This window comes from Rhinopithecus roxellana, chromosome 7 (genome assembly GCF_007565055.1).
Source record: "Rhinopithecus roxellana isolate Shanxi Qingling chromosome 7, ASM756505v1, whole genome shotgun sequence".
In the NCBI taxonomy this organism is placed as follows: domain Eukaryota; kingdom Metazoa; phylum Chordata; class Mammalia; order Primates; family Cercopithecidae; genus Rhinopithecus; species Rhinopithecus roxellana.
Genome location: NC_044555.1, coordinates 11,624,592 through 11,645,338, shown reverse-complemented (window position 1 = coordinate 11,645,338; position 20,747 = coordinate 11,624,592).

The following is a 20,747-nucleotide window of genomic DNA, read 5'->3' as shown; positions in this document are numbered from 1 at the left end:
AGAGGGCATCCCTGTCTTGTGCCAGTTTTCAAAGGGAATTTTTCCAGTTTTTGCCCATTCAGTATGATATTAGCTGTGGGTTTGTGATAAATAGCTCTTATTATTTTGAGGTACGTTCCATCAATACCGAATTTATTGAGCGTTTTTAGCATGAAGGGCTGTTGAATTTTGTCAAAAGCCTTTTCTGCATCTATTGAGACAATCATGTGGTTCTTGTCTTTGGTTCTGTTTATATGCTGGATTACGTTTATTGATTTGCGAATGTTGAACCAGCCTTGCATCCCAGGGATGAAGCCCACTTGATCATGGTGGATAAGCTTTTTGATGTGCTGCTGAATCTGGTTTGCCAGTATTTTATTGAGAATTTTTGCATCAATGTTCATCAGGGATATTGGTTTAAAATTCTCTTTTTTTGTTGTGTCTCTGCCAGGCTTTGGTATCAGGATGATGTTGGCCTCATAAAATGAGTTAGGGAGGATTCCCTCTTTTTCTATTGATTGGAATAGTTTCAGAAGGAATGGTACCAGCTCCTCCTTGTACCTCTGGTAGAATTCAGCTGTGAATCCATCTGGTCCTGGACTTTTTTTGGTGGGTAGGCTATGAATTGTTGCCTCAATTTCAGAGCCTGCCATTGGTCTATTCAGGGATTCAACTTCTTCCTGGTTTAGCCTTGGGAGAGTGTAAGTGTCCAGGAAATTATCCATTTCTTCTAGATTTTCTAGTTGGTTTGCGTAGAGGTGTTTAGAGTATTCTCTGATGGTAGTTTGTATTTCTGTGGGGTCAGTGGTGATATCCCCTTTATCATTTTTTATTGCGCCTATTTGATTCCTCTCTCTTTTCTTCTTTTCTAGTCTTGCTAGCGGTCTGTCAACTTTGTTGATCTTTTCAAAAAACCAACTCCTGGATTCATTGATTTTTTGGACGTTTTTTTGTGTCTCTATCTCCTTCAGTTCGGCTCTGATCTTAGTTATTTCTTGCCTTCTGCTAGCTTTTGAATGTGTTTCCTCTTGCCTCTCTAGTTCTTTTAATTGTGATGTTAGAGTGTCAATTTTAGATCTTTCCTGCTTTCTCTTGTGGGCATTTACTGCTATAAATTTCCCTCTACACACTGCTTTAAATGTGTCCCAGAGATTGTGGTATGTTGCATCTTTGTTCTCATTGGTTTCAAAGAACATCTTTATTTCTGCTTTCATTTCGTTATGTACCCAGTAGTCATTCAGGAGCAGGTTCTTCAGTTTCCATGTAGTTGAGCGGTTTTGATTGAGTTTCTTAGTCCTGAGTTCTAGTTTGATTGCTCTGTGGTCTGAGAGACAGTTTGTTATAATTTCTGTTCTTTTCCATTTGCTGAGGAGTGCTTTACTTCCAATTATGTGGTCAATATTGGAATAAGTGCGATGTGGTGCTGAGAAGAATGTATATTCTGTTGATTTGGGGTGGAGAGTTCTATAGATGTCTATTAGGTCCGCTTGGTGCAGAGATGAGTTCAATTCCTGGATATCCTTGTTAACTTTCTGTCTCGTTGATCTGTCTAATGTTGACAGTGGAGTGTTGAAGTCTCCCATTATTATTGTATGGGAGTCTAAGTCTCTTTGTAAGTCTCTAAGGACTTGCTTTATGAATCTGGGTGTTCCTGTATTGGGTGCATATATATTTAGGAGAGTTAGCTCTTCCTGTTGATTTGATCCCTTTACCATTATGTAATGGCCTTCTTTGTCTCTTTTGATCTTTGATGTTTTAAAGTATGTTTTATCAGAGACAAGGATAGCAACCCCTGCTTTTTTTTGTTCTCCATTTGCTTGGTAGATCTTCCTCCATCCCTTTATTTAGAGCCTATGTATGTCTCTGCATGTGAGATGGGTCTCCTGAATACAGCAGACTGATGGGTCTTGACTCTTTATCCAGTTTGCCAGTCTGTGTCTTTTAATTGGAGCATTTAGTCCATTAACATTTAAGGTTAATATTGTTATGTGTGAACTTGATCCTGCCATTATGATATTAACTGGTTATTTTGCTTGTTAGTTGATGCAGTTTCTTCCTAGCCTCGATGGTCTTTACATTTTGCCATGTTTTTGCGATGGCTGGTACCGGTTGTTCCTTTCCATGTTTAGGGCTTCCTTCAGGGTCTCTTGTAAGGCAGGCCTGGTGGTGACAAAATCTCTAAGCATTTGCTTATCTGTAAAGGATTTTATTTCTCCTTCACTGATGAAATTAGTTTGGCTGTATATGAAATTCTGGGTTTAAAATTCTTTTCTTTAAGAACGTTGAATATTGGCCCCCACTCTCTTCTGGCTTGTAGAGTTTCTGCCGAGAGATCTGCTGTTAGTCTGATGGGCTTCCCTTTGTGGGTAACCCGACCTTTCTCTCTGACTGCCCTTAAGATTTTTTCCTTCATTTCAACGTTGGTGAATCTGGCAATTATGTGTCTTGGAGTTGCTCTTCTGGAGGAGTATCTTTGTGGCGTTCTCTGTATTTCCTGAATTTGAATGTTGGCCTGCCCTACTAGGTTGGGGAAGTTCTCCTGGATGATATCCTGAAGAGTGTTTTCCAACTTGGTTCCATTTTCCCCCTCACTTTCAGGCACCCCAATCAGACGTAGATTTGGTCTTTTTACGTAATCCCATACTTCTTGCAGGCTTTGCTCATTTCTTTTTCTTCTTTTTGCTTTTGGTTTCTCTTCTCGCTTCATTTCATTCATTTGATCTTCAATCGCTGATACTCTTTCTTCCAGTTGATCGAGTCGGTTACTGAAGCTTGTGCATTTGTCACGTATTTCTCGTGTCATGGTTTTCATCTCTGTCATTTCGTTTATGATCTTCTCTGCATTAATTAGTCTAGCTGTCAATTCTTCCACTCTTTTTTCAAGATTTTTAGTTTCTTTGCACTGGGTACGTAATTCCTCCTTTAGCTCTGATAAGTTTGATGGACTGAAGCCTTCTTCTCTCCTCTCGTCCAAGTCATTCTCTGACCAGCTTTGATCCGTTGCTGGCGATGGTCTGAGCTCCTTTGCAGGGGGAGATGCGCTCTTATTTTTTGAATTTCCAGCTTTTCTGCCCTGCTTCTTCCCCATCTTTGTGGTTTTATCTGTCTCTGGTCTTTGATGGTGGTGACGTACTGATGGGGTTTTGGTATAGGTGTCCTTCCTGTTTGATAGTTTTCCTTCTGACAGTCAGAAGGACTGTCTGTTGGTCTGTTGGAGATTGCTTGAGGTCCACTCCAGACCCTGTTTGCCTGGGTATGAGCAGCAGAGGTTGCCGAATATAGAATATTGCTGAACAGCGAGTGTACCTGTCTGATTCTTCCTTTGGAAGTTTCCTCTCAGGGGTGTACTCCACCCTGTGAGGTGTGGGGTGTCAGACAGCCCCTAGTGGGGGATTTCTCCCAGCTAGGCTACTCAGGGGTCAGGGACACACCTGAGCAGGCAGTCTGTCCTTTCTCAGATCTCAACCTCCGCATTGGGAGATCCACGGCTCTCCCCAAAGCTGTCAGACAGAGTCGTTCGCGTCTGCACCAGCTCCCGCTACTTCCCCTATTGGTCTTCAGCTGTGCGCTGTCCCCAGAGGTGGAGACTACAGAGACAGGCAGGCTTCCTTGAGCTGCTGTGAGCTCCACCCAGTTCGAGCTTCCCAGCGGCTTTGTTTACCTACTTAAGCCTCAGCAATGGCGGGCGCCCCTCCCCCAGCCTCGCTGCTGCCTTGCGGATAGATCGTGGCAGACTGCTGTGTTAGCAGTGAGGGAGGCTTCGTGGGCGTGGGACCCTCCCGGCCAGGTGTGGGATATATTCTCCTGGTGTGCCTGTATGCTTACAGCGCAGTATTGGGGTGGGAGTTACCCGATTTTCCAGGTGTTGTGTGTCTCAGTTCCCCTGGCTAGGAAAACGGATCCCCTTCCCCCTTGCGCTTCCAGGTGAGCCGATGCCTCGCCCTGCTTCAGCTCTCGCTGGTCAGGCTGCAGCAGCTGACCAGCACCGATTGTCCGGCACTCCCTAGTGAGATGACCCCAGTACCTCAGTTGAAAATGCAGAAATCACCGGTCTTCTGTGTCGCTCGCGCTGGGAGTTGGAGACTGGAGCTGTTCCTATTCGGCCATCTTGCTCCGCCCCTTCTGCTACATTTTCTTAATCCAGTCTGTCACTGATGGACATTTGGGTTGATTCCAAGTCTTTGCTATTGTGAATAGTGCCACAATAAACATATGTGTGTTTGTGTCTTTATAGCAGCATGACTTATAATCATTTGGGTATATCCACAGTAATGGGATGGCTGGGTCAAATGGTATTTCTAGTTCTAGATCCTTGAGGAATCGTCACACTGTTTTCTACAATGCTTGAACTAGTTTACAATCCCACCAACAGTGTAAAAGTGTTCCTATTTCTCCACATCCTCTCCAGCACCTGTTGTTTCCTGATTTTTTAATGATTGCCATTCTAACTGGTGTGAGATGGTATCTCAATGAGGTTTTGATTTGCATTTCTCTGATGGCAAGTGATAATGAGCATTTATTCATGTGTCTCTTGGCTGTATGAATGTCTTCTTTTGAGAAGTGTCTCTTCATATCCTTTGCCCACTTTTTGATGGGGTTGTTTGATTTTTTCTTGTATATTTGATTGAGTTCTTTATAGGTTCTGGATATTAATCCTTTGTCAGATGAGTAGATTGCAAACATTTTTTCCCATTCTGTAGGTTGCCTGTTCACTCTGATGGTAGTTTCTTTCTGCTGTGCAAAAGCTCTTTAGTTTAATTAGATCCCATTTGTCAATTTTGGTTTTTGTTGCCATTGCTTTTGGTGTTTTAGACATGAAGTCTTTGCCCATTCCTATGTCCTGAATGGTATTACCTAGGTTTTCTTCTAGGATTTTTATGGTTTTAGGTCTAACATTTAAGTCTCTCATCCATCTTGAATTAATTTTTTTATAAGGAGTAAGGAAAGGATCCAGTTTCAGCTTTCTACTTATGGCTAGCCAATTTTCCCATCATCATTTATTAAATAGGGAATCCTTTCCCCATTTCTTGTTTTTATCCGGTGTGTCAAAGATCAGATGGCTGTAGATGTATTATTTCTGAGGACTCTGTTCTGTTCCATTGGTCTATATCTCTGTTTTGGTACCAGTACTATGCTGTTTTGGTTCCTGTAGCCTTTGGCAAACAAGAAGTGTTTAATATTTTTTTCTTAAAACAACAGATATATTTCTTAGGTATTAAGTATGCTATTAGTTTGGTGCAAAAGTTTTCACAGTTTTCACCATTACTTGTAGGGGCAAAAAATATGATAACTTTCATGCCAACATAGTAGATGAATATATTTTTATTTTACTTACATTTATTTGTCAAAAAAGCTAGTATTTTTGTATAAAAGTTAAGATTATTGAAATTGTAAAATTTATTTTAATGAAATTAGTGTATTATTCTGACAAACTTTATTTCAAGAAAAATTATGTGCCATAACATGGCTACTTAAGGGTATTTTCCAAAATCTTTTTAGTAAAATGCTAAATAAGGCCTATGCTGAACTAAATAATAGATATTAATTATATATGTAATCAGTTTTAAATAAGATAAACTACCAAGATATTTATTACTGATGTAGAATGTTTCTTCATCACTTTGGCCAGCTGGAGTCACCCAGTTGGCAGTTACCTTGCCCTGCCTCAGCCTGTGGCTTTGGGACTGGCTCGGCCCTACCACCTGTCATGTGAGGTGGCTGCCCACCACTGGTGGAGGGCAGAGGGACATAATGTTACAGCCTACCCTGTACCCATGTTCAATGGGCCTGAGCATTTGTTCTGCATGCAAGAAGAATGAGGATATGCTGACAATTGAAGAGGAGAGTGAATAATAATTCTATTAAGTGATAAAACAGTTCTTGACAGTGATGGCATGTGAGAGTAGCCAACAACACAGAGTCAGGTGGTTTTTCCTCCCATTGTGTCTGAGTCTGCTGCTTTTATTGACTCTGTATAGGGGATTGCCTGCTGATTGGTTTGTGAATATGCAAATAAATTTGAACAAAGGTGCCACTCAAAGGTGGGCATGACAATGTGAAAACCAATTGGAAAAGGGTAGCTATGTGTAAAATAAGTGAAGGGTGGGAATCAATCAGATGAAAGCACACCAAACAGGAAGACAGGTTCTTAATCTGGTACATGGATTAACTTGTAGTTTGGTTTTCAGGCTTCAAATTGTCTTTGGCTTGAAGGTATGGCTTCACTGGGGACCTATCCCTATCTGTTTAGATATTTGTCTTCCTCTTGCCTCTATCATATCCTCCTCTGAAAAGCTGCATCTTACTACCATTAGGATAAGAACAATGACCAATCTTAACTTCCTGCGGACAGAGGACACTGTTTTGGGAAGAAAGCAATCAGATTTCTCTCACAGGCATATCTAAAGGTCCCCAGAAAAAGGGAACCATTGTTCAAGGCTCTGGTTGCATGATGATTTGGGGCTGGATGACCTGAAAATGATAAGAGAGAAACTGGTTTATTAGAAGACATGGATTGAAATGGAACAAGAAGGTAAAGACAGCCAAAAAATCCTGAGCCTGATGACATGCCAAGGTAAATGGTGGCTATAGTAATGCCTGCTAAGATTTGGGCATCTAGGGCTTGGCTTTGGTCAGCTCCGTTGCTCTTACTTTTCTAAACTGATACCACCAGATAATACACACCCCATTTACCCATATCACCAGGCAGGATTGGCAGGATAATTACTCAGAATTAGAATATCAATCCAGATTTTTACATTACTCATCCATATTGTGTCTTCTGACCTGCAGCCATATACGACTGGGGTGTTTACAGAAATAACCATGGTTATTCTAAAATGCAGACAAAATGTTATAAACAACTAATGAAACTAGAGTTTAATAACAAATGTATAAGATTTGAATCATGGAGGGTAGCGCCCAAGATGGCCAAATAGGAACAACTCCAACCTCCAGCTCCCAGTGTGAGCGACACAGAAGACAGGTGATTTCTGCATTTTCAACTGAGGTACCGGGTTCATCTCACTGGGGTGTGTTGGATAGTCAGTGCTGGTCAGTGGGTGCAGCCCAACCAGTGAGAGCTGAAGCAGGGCGAGGCATCTCCTCACCTGGGAAGTGCAAGGGGGAAGGGAATTCCTTTTCCTAGCCAAGGGAAACTTAGACACACAACACCTGGAAAATCGGATAACTCCCACCCTAATACTGCACATTACCAAGGGTCTTAGCAAATGGCAAACCAGGAGATTATATCCCACACCTGGTCTGGAGGGTCCCACGCCCATGGAGCCTCCCTCATTGCTAGCACAGCAGTCTGAGATCTAACTGCAAGATGGCAGCGAGGCTGGTGGAGGGGCGCCTGCCATTGCTGAGGCTTAAGTAGGTAAACAAAGCCACCAGGAAGCTCGAATTGGGTGGAGCCCAACGCAGCTCAAGGAGTACTGCCTGCCTCTGTAGACTCCACCTCTGGGGACAAGACATAGCTAAACAAAAAGCAGCAGAAACCCCTGCAGATGTAAATGTCCCTGTCTGACAGCTTTGAAGAGAACAATGGTTCTCCCAGCATGGAGGGTGAGATTTGAGAACGGACAGACTGCCTGCTCAAGTGGATCCCAGACCCCACAGTAGCCTAACTGGGAGACATCTTCCACTAGGTGCAGACTGAAACCTCACACTTCACATGGCTGGGTACACCTCTGAGATGAAGCTTCCAGAGCAAGAATCAGACGGCAACACTTGCTGTTCAACAATATTCTATCTTCTGCAACCACTGCTGCTGATACCCTGGCAAACAGGCTCTGGAGTGGACCTCAAGTAAACTCCAACAGACCTGCAGCTGAGGGTCCTGACTGTTAGAAGGAAAACTAACAAACAGAAAGGACACCTACACAAAAGCCCCATCAGTATATCACGATCATCAAAGACCAAAGGCAGGTAAAACCACAAAGATGGGGGAAAAGCAGTGCAGAAAGGCTGGAAATTAAAAAAAATTAGAGAACATTTTCCCCTCCAAAGGAATGCAGCTCATCACCAGCAAGAAAACAAAGTTGGATGGAGAATGACTTTGACGAGTTGAGAGGAGAAGGCTTCAGTCGATCAAACTTCTCAAAGCTAAAGTAGGAAGTATGTACCCAGTGCAAAGACACTAAACATCTTGGAAAAAGAATGGAAGAATGGAAAACTATAATAACCAATGGAGAGAAGTCCATAAACGAACTGATAGAGATGAAAACCATGACACAAGAACGACGTGACAAATGTAAAAGCTCCAGTAACCGACTAAGTCAACTGGAAAAAAGAATATCAGTGATTGAAGATCAAATGAATGAAATGAAGTGAGAAGAGAAGTTTTGAGAAAAAAGAGTAAAAAGAAATAAACAAATGCTCCAAGAAATATGGGAGTATGTGGAAAGACCATATCTATGTCTGATTGGTGTGCCTGAAAGTGACGGGATAATGGAACCAAATTGGAAAATACTCTGCAAGATATTATCCAGGAGAACTTCCCCAACCTAGCAATGCAGGCCAAAGTTCATATTCATGAAATACAGAGAATGCAACAAAGATACTCCTCGAGAAGAGCAACTCCAAGACACATAATTGTCACATTCACCAAACTTGAAATGAAGGAAAAAAAAGTTAAGGGTAGCCAGAGAGACAGGTCGGGTTACACACAAAGGGAAGCCCACCAGACTAACAGGAGATCTCTCAGCAGAAACTCTACAAGCCAGGAGAGAGTGGGGCCAGTATTCAACATTCTTAAAGAAAAGAATCTTCAATCCAGAATTTCACATAAAGCCAAACTAAGTTTCATAAGTGAAGGAGAAATAAAATTCTTTACAGACAAGCAAATGCTTAGAGATTTTGTCACCACCAGGCCTGCCCTACAAGGAAGAACTAAACATGGAAAGGAACAAACGGTACCAGCCATTGCAAAAACATGACAAAATGTAAAGACCGTTGATGCTAGGAAGAAACTGCATCAACTAACGAGCAAAATAACAAGCTAATATCGTAAAGACAGGATCAAGTTCACACATAACAATATTAACCTTAAATGTAAATGGACTAAATGGTCCAATTAAAAGACACAGACTAGCAAATTGGATAAAGAGTCAAGACCCATCACTTTGCTGTATTCAGGAGACCCATCTCACATGCAGAGACATACATAGGCTCAAATAAAGGGATGAAGGAAGATCTACCAAGAAAATGGAGAACAAAAAAAAGGCAGGGGTTGCAATCCCAGTCTCTGATAAAACAGATTTTAAACCAACAAAGATCAAAAGAGACAAAGAAAGCCATTACATAATGGTAAAGGGATCAATTCAACAAGAAGAGTTAACCATCCTAAATATATATGCACCCAATACAGGAGCACCCAGATTCATAAAGCAAGTCCTTAGAAACGTACAAAGAGACTTATACTCCCACAAAATAATAATGGGAGACTTTAACAACCCACTGTCAACATTAGACAGATCAATGAGACAGAAAGTTAACAAGGATATCAAGGAATTGAACTCAGCTCTGCACCAAGCAGACCTGATAGATATCTACAGAACTTTCCACCCCAAATCAACAGAATATACATTCTTCTCAGCATCACATCGCACTTATTCCAAAATTGACCAAACAGTTAGAACTAAAGCACACCTCAGCAAATGGAAAATAACAGAAATTATAACAAACTGTCTCTCAGACCACAGTGAAATCAAACTAGAACTCAGGATTAAGAAAAGCAATCAAAACCGCTCAACTACATGGAAACTGAACAACCTGCTCCTGAATGACTGCAGGGTACATAATGAAATGAAGGCAGAAATAAAGATGTTCTTTGAAACCAATGAGAACAAAGATACAACATACCAGAATCTCTGGGACACATTTAAAGTAGTGTGTAGAGGGAAATTTAAGGCACTAAATGCCCACAAGTGAAAGCAGGAAAGATCTAAAATTGATACCCTAATATCACAGTTAAAAGATTAAAAGAACTAGAGAAGCAAGAGCAAACACATCCAAAAGCTAGCAGAAGGAAACAAATAACTAAGATCAGAGTAGAACTGAAGGAGATACAGACACAAAAAACCCTTCAAAAAATCAATGAATCCTGGAGCTTGTTTTTTGAAAAGATCAACAAAATTGATGGACCACTAGCAAGAATAATAAAGAAGAAAAGAGAGAAGAATCAAATAGACGCAATAAAGGATGATAAAGGGGATATCACCACCGACCCCACAGAAGTACAAACTACCATCAGAGAATACTATAAACACCTCTATGCAAGAAAACTGGAAAATCTAGAAGAAATGGATGAATTCCTGGACACAAACAGTCTCCCAAGACTAAACCAGGAAGAAGCTGGATCCCTGAATAGACCAACAGCAGGCTCTGAAATTGAGGCAATAATTAATAGCCTACCACCCCAAAAAACGTCCAGGACCAGACGGATTCACAGCTGAATTCTACCGGAGGTACAAGGAGGAGCTGGTACCATTTCTTCCAAAACTGTTCCAAACAATAGAAAAAGAGGGAATCCTCCCTAACTCATTTTATGAAGCCAACGTCATCCTCATACCAAAGCCTGGCAGAGACACACACAAAAAAAGAGAATTTTAAACAAATATCCCTGATGAATATTGATGCAAAAATCCTGAACAAAATACTGGCAAATCGAATCCAGCAGCACATCAAATAGCTTATCCACGATGATCAAGTAGGCTTCATCCCTGGGATGCAAGCCTGGTTCAACATCCACAAATCAATAAATGTAACACAGCATATAAACAGAAACAAAGACAAAAAGCATATGATTATCTCAATAGATGCAGAAAAGGCCTTTGACAAAATTCAACAGCCCTTCATGCTAAAAACTCTCAATAAATTTGGTATTGATGGAACGTATCTCAAAATAATAAGAGGTATTGATGACAAACCCACAACAAATATCATACTGAATGGGCAAAAACTGGAAGCATTCCCTTTGAAAACTGGCACAAGACAGGGATGCCCTGTCTCACCACTCCTATTCAACATAGTGTTGGAAGTTCTGGCTAGGGCAGTCAGTCAAGAGAAAGATATAAAGGGTATTCAGTTAGGAAAAGAAGAAGTCAAATTGTCCCTGCTTGCAGATGGCATGATTGTATATTTAGAAAACCCCATTGATTTGGCCCAAAATCTCCTTAAGCTGATAAACAACTTCAGCAAAGTCTCAGGATACAAAACCATTGTGCAAAAATCACAAGCATTCTTATACACCAAGAAGAGACAAAGAGAGAGCCAAATCATGGATGAACTCTCATTCACAATAGCTTCAAAGAGAATAAATTACCTAGGAATCCAACTTACAAGGGATGTGAAGGACTTCTTCAAGGAGAACTACAAACCACTGCTCAGTGAAATAAAAGAGGACTCAAGCAAATGGAAGAATATTCCATGCTCATGGTTAGGAAGAATCAATATCGTGAAAAAGGCCATACTGCAAAAAGTAATCTATACATTCAATGCCATCCCCATCAAGCTACCAATGACTTTCCTCACAGAATTGGCAAAAATGACCTACTTTAAAGTTCATACAGATCCATAAAATGAGCCCGCATTGCCAAGACAATCCTAAGCAAAGAAAACAAAACTGGAGGTATCACGCTACCTGACTTCAAACTATACTACAAGGCTACAATAACCAAAACAGCATGGTACTGGTACAGAAACAGATATATAGACTGATGGAACAGAACAGAGACCTTAGAAATAATGCCACACATCTACAACCATCTGATCTTTGACAACCATGACAAAAAAAAAAAAGAAAAAAAAAAAAACAAGAAAGAAAAAAGAAATAAGGAAAGGATTCCCTATTTAATGAACGGTTCTGGGAAAACTGGCTAGCCATATGTAGAAAGAAGAAATCGTATCCCTTCCTTACACAGTATACAAAAATTAATTCAAGATGCATTAAAGACTTAAATCTTAGTCCTAAAACCATAAAAACCCTAGAAGAAAACCTAGGCAATACTATTCAGGACATAGGCATAGGCAAGGACTTCATGACTAAAACACCAAAACCAATGGCAGCAAAAGCCAAAATAGACAAATCGCATCTAATTAAACTAAAGAGCTTCCGCACAGCAAAAGAAACTACCATCAGAGTAAACAGGTAACCTACAGAATGGGAGAAAATTTTTACAATCTACTTATCTGACAAAGGGCTAATATCCAGAATCTATAAAGAACTCAAACAAATTTCCAAGAAAAATCAAACAACCCCATCAAAAAGTGGGCAATGGATATGAACAGACACTTCTCAAAAGAAGACATTTATGCAGCCAACAGACACAGGAAAAAATGCTCATCATCACTGGTCGTCAGAGAAATGCAAATCAAGAGCACAATGAGATACCATCTCATGCCAGTTAGAATGGCAATCATTAAAAAGTCAGGAAACAACAGATGCTGGAGAGGATGTGGAGAAATAGGAGTGCTTTTACACTGTTGGTGGGAGTGTAATTTGATTCAACCACTGTGGAAGACAGTGTAGAGATTTCTCAAGGATCTAGAACTAGAATTACTATTTGACCCAGCATTTCCATTAATGCGTATATACCTAAAGGATTATAAATCATGGTACTATAAAGACACATCCACACATATGTTTACTCTGGCACTATTCACAATAGCAAAGACTTGGATCCAACCCAAATATCCATCAATGATAGACTGGATTAAGAAAATGTGGCACATATACACCATGGAATACTATGCAGCCATAAAAAAGGATGAGTTCATGTCCTTTGCAGGGACATGGATGCAGCTGGAAACCATCATTCTCAGCAAACTATCCCAAGGACAGAAAACCAAACATCACGTGTTCTCCCTCATAGGTGGTAATTGAACAATGACATCATTTGGACACAGAGTAAGGATCATCACACAATGGGGCCTGTCGGTGGGTAGGGTATTGGAGGAGGCATAGCATTACGAGAAATGCCTAATGTAAATGATGATTTCACGGGTGCAGCAAACCAACATGGCACATGTATACCTGTTTATCAAACGTACACATTGTGGACATGTACCCTAGAACTTAAAGTATAATAATTTTAAAAATGTAATTTTTTATAGCTTAGAGAGCCTTTCTACTGGTATTGAGATAAAAATCACTTGTGATATTCAAACTTTTTTTGTAAACTGATTAGTTTCTATTGATATCTCATGGCTAGAATTCCAAAGTGAAAACTTTAAGATCTTTATTCATATGAGTGTCTGCTTGTATGCACATGAGTTTTGTTATGTGTTTTGGCCACAAGGTACGAAAGTGGCTTAAAATTAAAAGGGTACTAAAAAGTGGCCAGGCATAGTGGCTCACGCCTCTAATTCCAGCACTTTGGGAAGCCAAGGCAGGTGGATCACAAGATCAGGAGTTCAAGACCATTCTGTCTAACATGGTGAAACCCCGTCTCTAATAAAATACAAAAAAAATTAGCCAGGTGTGGTAGGGGGCCCCTGTAGTCTGAGCTACTCAGGAGGCTGAGGCAGGAGAATGGCGTGAACCCGGGAGGCGGAGCTTGTAGTGAGCCAAGATCACACCAATGCACTCCAGCCTGGGCGACAGAGTGAGACTCCGTCTCCAAAAAAAAAAAAAAAAAAAAAAAAAAAAAAAAAAAAAAAAAAAAAAAAAAAAAGCACTAATAAATTAAATAAGCCCTTTATTTATTTATTTATTTATTTATTTATTTATTTATTTAGAGACAGAGTCTCATTCTGTTGCCCAGGCTGGAATGCAGTGGCAAGTGGCACAATCTTGGCTCACTGCAACCTTCACCTCCCGGGTTCAAGTGATTCTCCTGCCTCCACATCCCGAATAACTGGGATTACAGATGCGTGCCACCATTTCCAGCTATTTTTTTCTATTTTTAGTAGACATGGAATTTCACTACATTAGCCAGGATGGTCTCAATCTCCTTATCTCATGATCCACCCACGTCAGCCTACAAAATTGCTGGGATTACAGCATGAGTCACCATGCCTGGCCACCCACATATATTTTAAGTTCATGTGTCTTAAGTAAATATTTGATAAGTACACTGGGTTTAAAGTTATTGTTAAAGTAAAATGAGAAATGTTTTCAGAATTGTCAAAATATATTATAATTTAGAGTTAATGGTCAAACAGTTTTAAATTTATCTCTGCTAAATATTATAAAGTGTCAATATATGGCATGAAGGTTATAAAGCTATAAATGAAGTTCAGAAAAGAATTATCTTCATATATTTTTCAAAATAAAGCATTTAGTATTGTTGGTTTAATGAAAATAGCTAAATCTTGAGTTACTGGCAAAAAAAAAAAAAAAAAAAAAATGTAACCTTAAGGTTCTTACTTAGGTAATCACCTGAAATTCACAAGCTATAAAATTGGTTAACAGGAAAATAAATCTGAATGAATACAATCACAGTTTTTATAAATAATCTGGGTAAACTCTTAAAAATAATTAAATAAAATTAAATAAATGCATGTAAATAAAGGTGTCAAATAATTTAGAATCTAAAGTCACCTTAAATTAAATAATAGTCATTAAGCGTCTGAATCATTTCTAGTTTTCTAAAAAGGTAGGAAAACTTCTTTTCTAAAAAACCAATGTGTTCTTCTAAATAAAATTATTGTCTACCTCATAGGTTATTTAAAGAATATTTCTAAAAAGATGTAAATGGAACCAGTAAATAAAAGATATTTTAAAAATGTTATACATAAAGAGTTTTCTTTTGTTGTTGTTAGAAAGGTTAAAGAAACAATTTTCAATGTGAAAAAATAGTATATGGTAAATTTGTGTCCTAAAATAAAATGCATGCTTATTTAAGAAAAACAGATGTGAAAGATAAAATGGGGAGTCTAAGCATGTCATAACTAGTATGTGTGAGTCAAAGTAAAGTTTGTATATAGAGAATTTGTTGATAATAACACATGGACACAAAGAGAACAACAACAGAAACTATAGCCTACCTGAAGTTGGAGGGTAGGAGAAAGAAGAGGAGCAGAAAAATATGACCACTCTGCACTAAGCTTAATACATGCATGACCTACGAATTTGCATAGCAAACTCCTGTGACACAAGTTTACCAATAGAGCAAATCTGCACTTATACCCTTCAATCTAAAATAAAAGTTCAAGGGGCGGAGCAAGATGGCCGAACAGGAACAGCTCCAGTCTCCAATTCCCAGCGCGAGCGACACAGAAGACCGGTGATTTCTGCATTTTCAACTGAGGTACTGGGGTCATCTCACTAGGGAGTGCCGGACAATTGGTGCTGGTCAGCTGCTGCAGCCTGAACAGTGAGAGCTGAAGCAGGGCGAGGCATCGCCTCAACTGGAAGTGCAAGGGGAAAGGGAATCCGTTTTCCTAGGCAGGGGAACTGAGACACACAACACCTGGAAAATCGGGTAACTCCCACCCCAATACTGCGCTTTACGCAGAGAGGCACACCAGGAGAATATATCCCACACCTGGCCGGGTGGGTCCCACGCCCACGGAGCCTCCCTCACTGCTAACACAGCAGTCTGCGGCGATATATCAGCAAGGCAGCAGCGAGGCTGGGGGAGGGGCGCCCGCCATTGCTGAGGCTTAAGTAGGTAAACAAAGCCGCTGGGAAGCTCGAACTGGGTGGAGCTCATAGCAGATCAAGGAAGACTGCCTGTCTCTGTAGTCTCCACCTCTGGGGACAGCGCACAGCTGAAGACCAACAGGGGAAGCAGCGGGGTCCGGTGAAGACGCGAACAACTCTGTCTGACAGCTTTGGGAAGAGCCGTGGATCTCCCAACGCGGAGGTTGAGATCTGAAAAAGGAGAGACTGCCTGCTCAGGTGTGTCCCTGACCCCTGAGTATCCTAGCTGGAAGACATCCCCCACTAGGGGCAGTCGGACACCCCACACCTCACAGGGTGGAGTACACCACTGAGAGGAAACTTCCAAAGGAAGAATCAGACAGGTACACTCGCTGTTCAGCAATATTCTATCTTCCGCAACCTCTGCTGCTGATACCCAGGCAAACAGGGTCTGGAGTGGACCTCAAGCAATCTCCAACAGACCAACAGACAGTCCTTCTGACTGTCAGAAGGAAAACTATCGGGGGGGCGGAGCAAGATGGCCGAATAGGAACAACTCCAGTCTCCAACTCCCAGCGCGAGCGACACAGAAGACCGGTGATTTCTGCATTTTCAACTGAGGTACTGGGGTCATCTCACTAGGGAGTGCCGGACAATCAGTGCTGGTCAGCTGCTGCAGCCTGACCAGCGAGAGCTGAAGCAGGGCGAGGCATCGCCTCACCTGGAAGCGCAAGGGGGAAGGGGATCCGTTTTTTTAGCCAGGGGAACTGAGACACACAACACCTGGAAAATCGGGTAACTCCCACCCCAATACTGCGCTGTAAGCATACAGGCATTCCAGGAGAATATATCCCACACCTGGCCGGGAGGGTCCCACGCCCACGAAGCCTCCCTCACTGCTAACACAGCAGTCTGCCGCGATCTATCGGCAAGGCAGCAGCGAGGCTGGGGGAGGGGCGCCCGCCATTGCTGAGGCTTAAGTAGGTAAACAAACCCGCTGGGAAGCTCGAACTGGGTGGAGCTCACAGCAGCTCAAGGAAGCCTGCCTGTCTCTGTAGTCTCCACCTCTGGGGACAGCGCACAGCTGAAGACCAACAGGGGAAGTAGCGGGAGCCGGTGCAGAAGCGAACGACTCTGTCTGACAGCTTTGGGGAGAGCCGCGGATCTCCCAACGCGGAGGTTGAGATCTGAGAACGGACAGACTGCCTGCTCAGGTGTGTCCCTGACCCCTGAGTAGCCTAGCTGGGAGAAATCCCCCACTAGGGGCAGTCTGACACCCCACACCTCACAGGGTGGAGTACACCCCTGAGAGGAAACTTCCAAAGGAAGAATCAGACAGGTACACTCGCTGTTCAGCAGTATTCTATCTTCGGCAACCTCTGCTGCTGATACCCAGGCAAACAGGGTCTGGAGTGGACCTCAAGCAATCTCCAACAGACCAACAGAGAGTCCTTCTGACTGTCAGAAGGAAAACTATCAAACAGGAAGGACACCTATACCAAAACCCCATCAGTTCGTCACCACCATCAAAGACCAGAGACAGATAAAACCACAAAGATGGGGAAGAAGCAGGGCAGAAAAGCTGGAAATTCAAAAAATAAGAGCGCATCTCCCCCTGCAAAGGAGCGCAGCCCATCACCAGCAACGGATCAAAGCTGGTCAGAGAATGACTTGGACGAGAGGAGAGAAGAAGGCTTCAGTCCATCAAACTTATCAGAGCTAAAGGAGGAATTACGTACCCAGCGCAAAGAAACTAAAAATCTTGAAAAAAGAGTGGAAGAATTGACAGCTAGACTCATTAATGCAGAGAAGATCATAAACGAAATGACAGAGATGAAAACCATGACACGAGAAATACGTGACAAATGCACAAGCTTCAGTAACCGACTCGATCAACTGGAAGAAAGAGTATCAGCGATTGAAGATCAAATGAATGAAATGAAGCGAGAAGAGAAACCAAAAGCAAAAAGAAGAAAAAGAAATGAGCAAAGCCTGCAAGAAGTATGGGATTACGTAAAAAGTCCAAATCTACGTCTGATTGGGGTGCCTGAAAGTGAGGGGGAAAATGGAACCAAGTTGGAAAACACTCTTCAGGATATCATCCAGGAGAACTTCCCCAACCTAGTAGGGCAGGCCAACATTCAAATTCAGGAAATACAGAGAACGCCACAAAGATACTCCTCCAGAAGAGCAACTCCAAGACACATAATTGCCAGATTCACCAAAGTTGAAATGAAGGAAAAAATCTTAAGGGCAGCCAGAGAGAAAGGTCGGGTCACCCACAAAGGGAAGCCCATCAGACTAACAGCAGATCTCTCGGCAGAAACTCTCCAAGCCAGAAGAGAGTGGGGGCCAATATTCAACGTTCTTAAAGAAAAGAATTTTCAACCCAGAATTTCATATCCAGCCAAACTAAGTTTCATAAGTGAAGGAGAAATAAAATCCTTTACAGATAAGCAAATGCTTAGAGATTTTGTCACCACCAGGCCTGCCTTACCAGAGACCCTGAAGGAAGCCCTAAACATGGAAAGGAACAACCGGTACCAGCCATCGCAAAAACGTGGCAAAATGTAAAGACCATCGAGGCTAGGAAGAAACTGCATCAACTAACGAGCAAAATAACCAGTTAATATCATAATGGCAGGATCAAGTTCACACATAACAATATTAACCTTAAATGTTAATGGACTAAATGCTCCAATTAAAAGACACAGACTGGCAACTGGATAAAGAGTCAAGACCCATCAGTCTGCTGTATTCAGGAGACCCATCTCACATGCAGAGACATACATAGGCTCAAAATAAAGGGATGGAGGAAGATCTACCAAGCAAATGGAGAACAAAAAAAAGCAGGGGTTGCAATCCTAGTCTCTGATAAAACAGACTTTAAACCATCAAAGATCAAAAGAGACAAAGAAGGCCATTACATAATGGTAAAGGGATCAATTCAACAGGAAGAGCTAACTCTCCTAAATATATATGCACCCAATAAAGGAGCACCCAGATTCATAAAGCAAGTCCTTAGAGACTTACAAAGAGACTTAGACTCCCATACAATAATAATGGGAGACTTCAACACTCCGCTGTCAACATTAGACAGATCAACGAGACAGAAAGTTAACAAGGATATCCAGGAATTGAACTCATCTCTGCACCAAGCGGACCTAATAGACATCTATAGAACTCTCCACCCCAAATCAACAGAATATACATTCTTCTCAGCACCACATCGCACTTATTCCAAAATTGACCACATAATTGGAAGTAAAGTACTCCTCAGCAAATGTAAAAGAACAGAAATTATAACAAACTGTCTCTCAGACCACAGTGCAATCAAACTAGAACTCAGGACTAAGAAACTCAATCAAAACCGCTCAACTACATGGAAACTGAACAACCTGCTCCTGAATGACTACTGGGTACATAACGAAATGAAAGCGGAAATAAAGATGTTCTTTGAAACCAATGAGAACAAAGATACAACATACCAGAATCTCTGGGACACATTTAAAGCAGTGTGTAGAGGGAAATTTATAGCACTAAATGCCCACAAGAGAAAACAGGAAAGATCTAAAATTGACACTCTAACATCACAATTAAAAGAACTAGAGAGGCAAGAGCAATCACATACAAAAGCTAGCAGAAGGCAAGAAATAACTAAGATCAGAGCAGAACTGAAGGAGATAGAAACACAAAAAACCCTCCAAAAAATCAATGAATCCAGGAGTTGGTTTTTTGAAAAGATCAACAAAATTGACAGACCGCTAGCAAGGCTAATAAAGAAAAAAAGAGAGAGGAATCAAATCGATGCAATAAAAAATGATAAAGGGGATATCACCACTGACCCCACAGAAATACAAACTACCATCAGAGAATACTATAAACGCCTCTACGCAAATCAACTAGAAAATCTAGAAGAAATGGATAATTTCCTGGACACTTACACTCTCCCAAGGCTAAACCAGGAAGAAGTTGAATCCCTGAATAGACCAATAGCAGGCTCTGAAATTGAGGCAACAATTAATAGCCTACCCACCAAAAAAAGTCCAGGACCAGATGGATTCACAGCTGAATTCTACCAGAGGTACAAGGAGGAGCTGGTACCATTCCTTCTGAAACTATTCCAATCAATAGAAAAAGAGGGAATCCTCCCTAACTCATTTTATGAGACCAACATCATCCTGATACCAAAGCCTGGCAGAGACACAACAAAAAAAGAGAATTTTAGACCAATATCCCTGATGAACATTGATGCAAAAATCCTCAATAAAATACTGGCAAACCGGATTCAGCAGCACATCAAAAAGCTTATCCACCATGATCAAGTGGGCTTCATCCCTGGGATGCAAGGCTGGTTCAACATTCGCAAATCAATAAACGTAATCCAGCATATAAACAGAACCAAAGACAAGAACCACATGATCATCTCAATAGATGCAGAAAAGGCTTTTGACAAAATTCAACAGCCCTTCATGCTAAAAACGCTCAATAAATTCGGTATTGATGGAACGTACCTCAAAATAATAAGAGCTATTTATGACAAACCCACAGCTAATATCATACTGAATGGGCAAAAACTGGAAAAATTCCCTTTGAAAACTGGCACAAGACAGGGATGCCCTCTCTCACCACTCCTATTCAACATAGTGTTGGAAGTTCTGGCTAGGGCAATCAGGCAAGAGAAAGAAATCAAGGGTATCCAGTTAGGAAAAGAAGAAGTCAAATTGTCCCTGTTTGCAGATGACATGATTGTATATTTAGAAAACCCCATCGTCTCAGCCCAAAATCTCCTTAAGCTGATAAGCAACTTCAGCAAAGTCTCAGGATACAAAATTAATGTGCAAAAATCACAAGCATTCTTATACACCAGCAACAGACAAGCAGAGAGCCAAATCAGGAATGAACTTCCATTCACAATTGCTTCAAAGAGAATAAAATACCTAGGAATCCAGCTTACAAGGGATGTAAAGGACCTCTTCAAGGAGAACTACAAACCACTGCTCAGTGAAATCAAAGAGGACACAAACAAATGGAAGAACATACCATGCTCATGGATAAGAAGAATCAATATCGTGAAAATGGCCATACTGCCCAAGGTTATTTATAGATTCAATGCCATCCCCATCAAGCTACCAATGAGTTTCTTCACAGAATTGGAAAAAACTGCTTTAAAGTT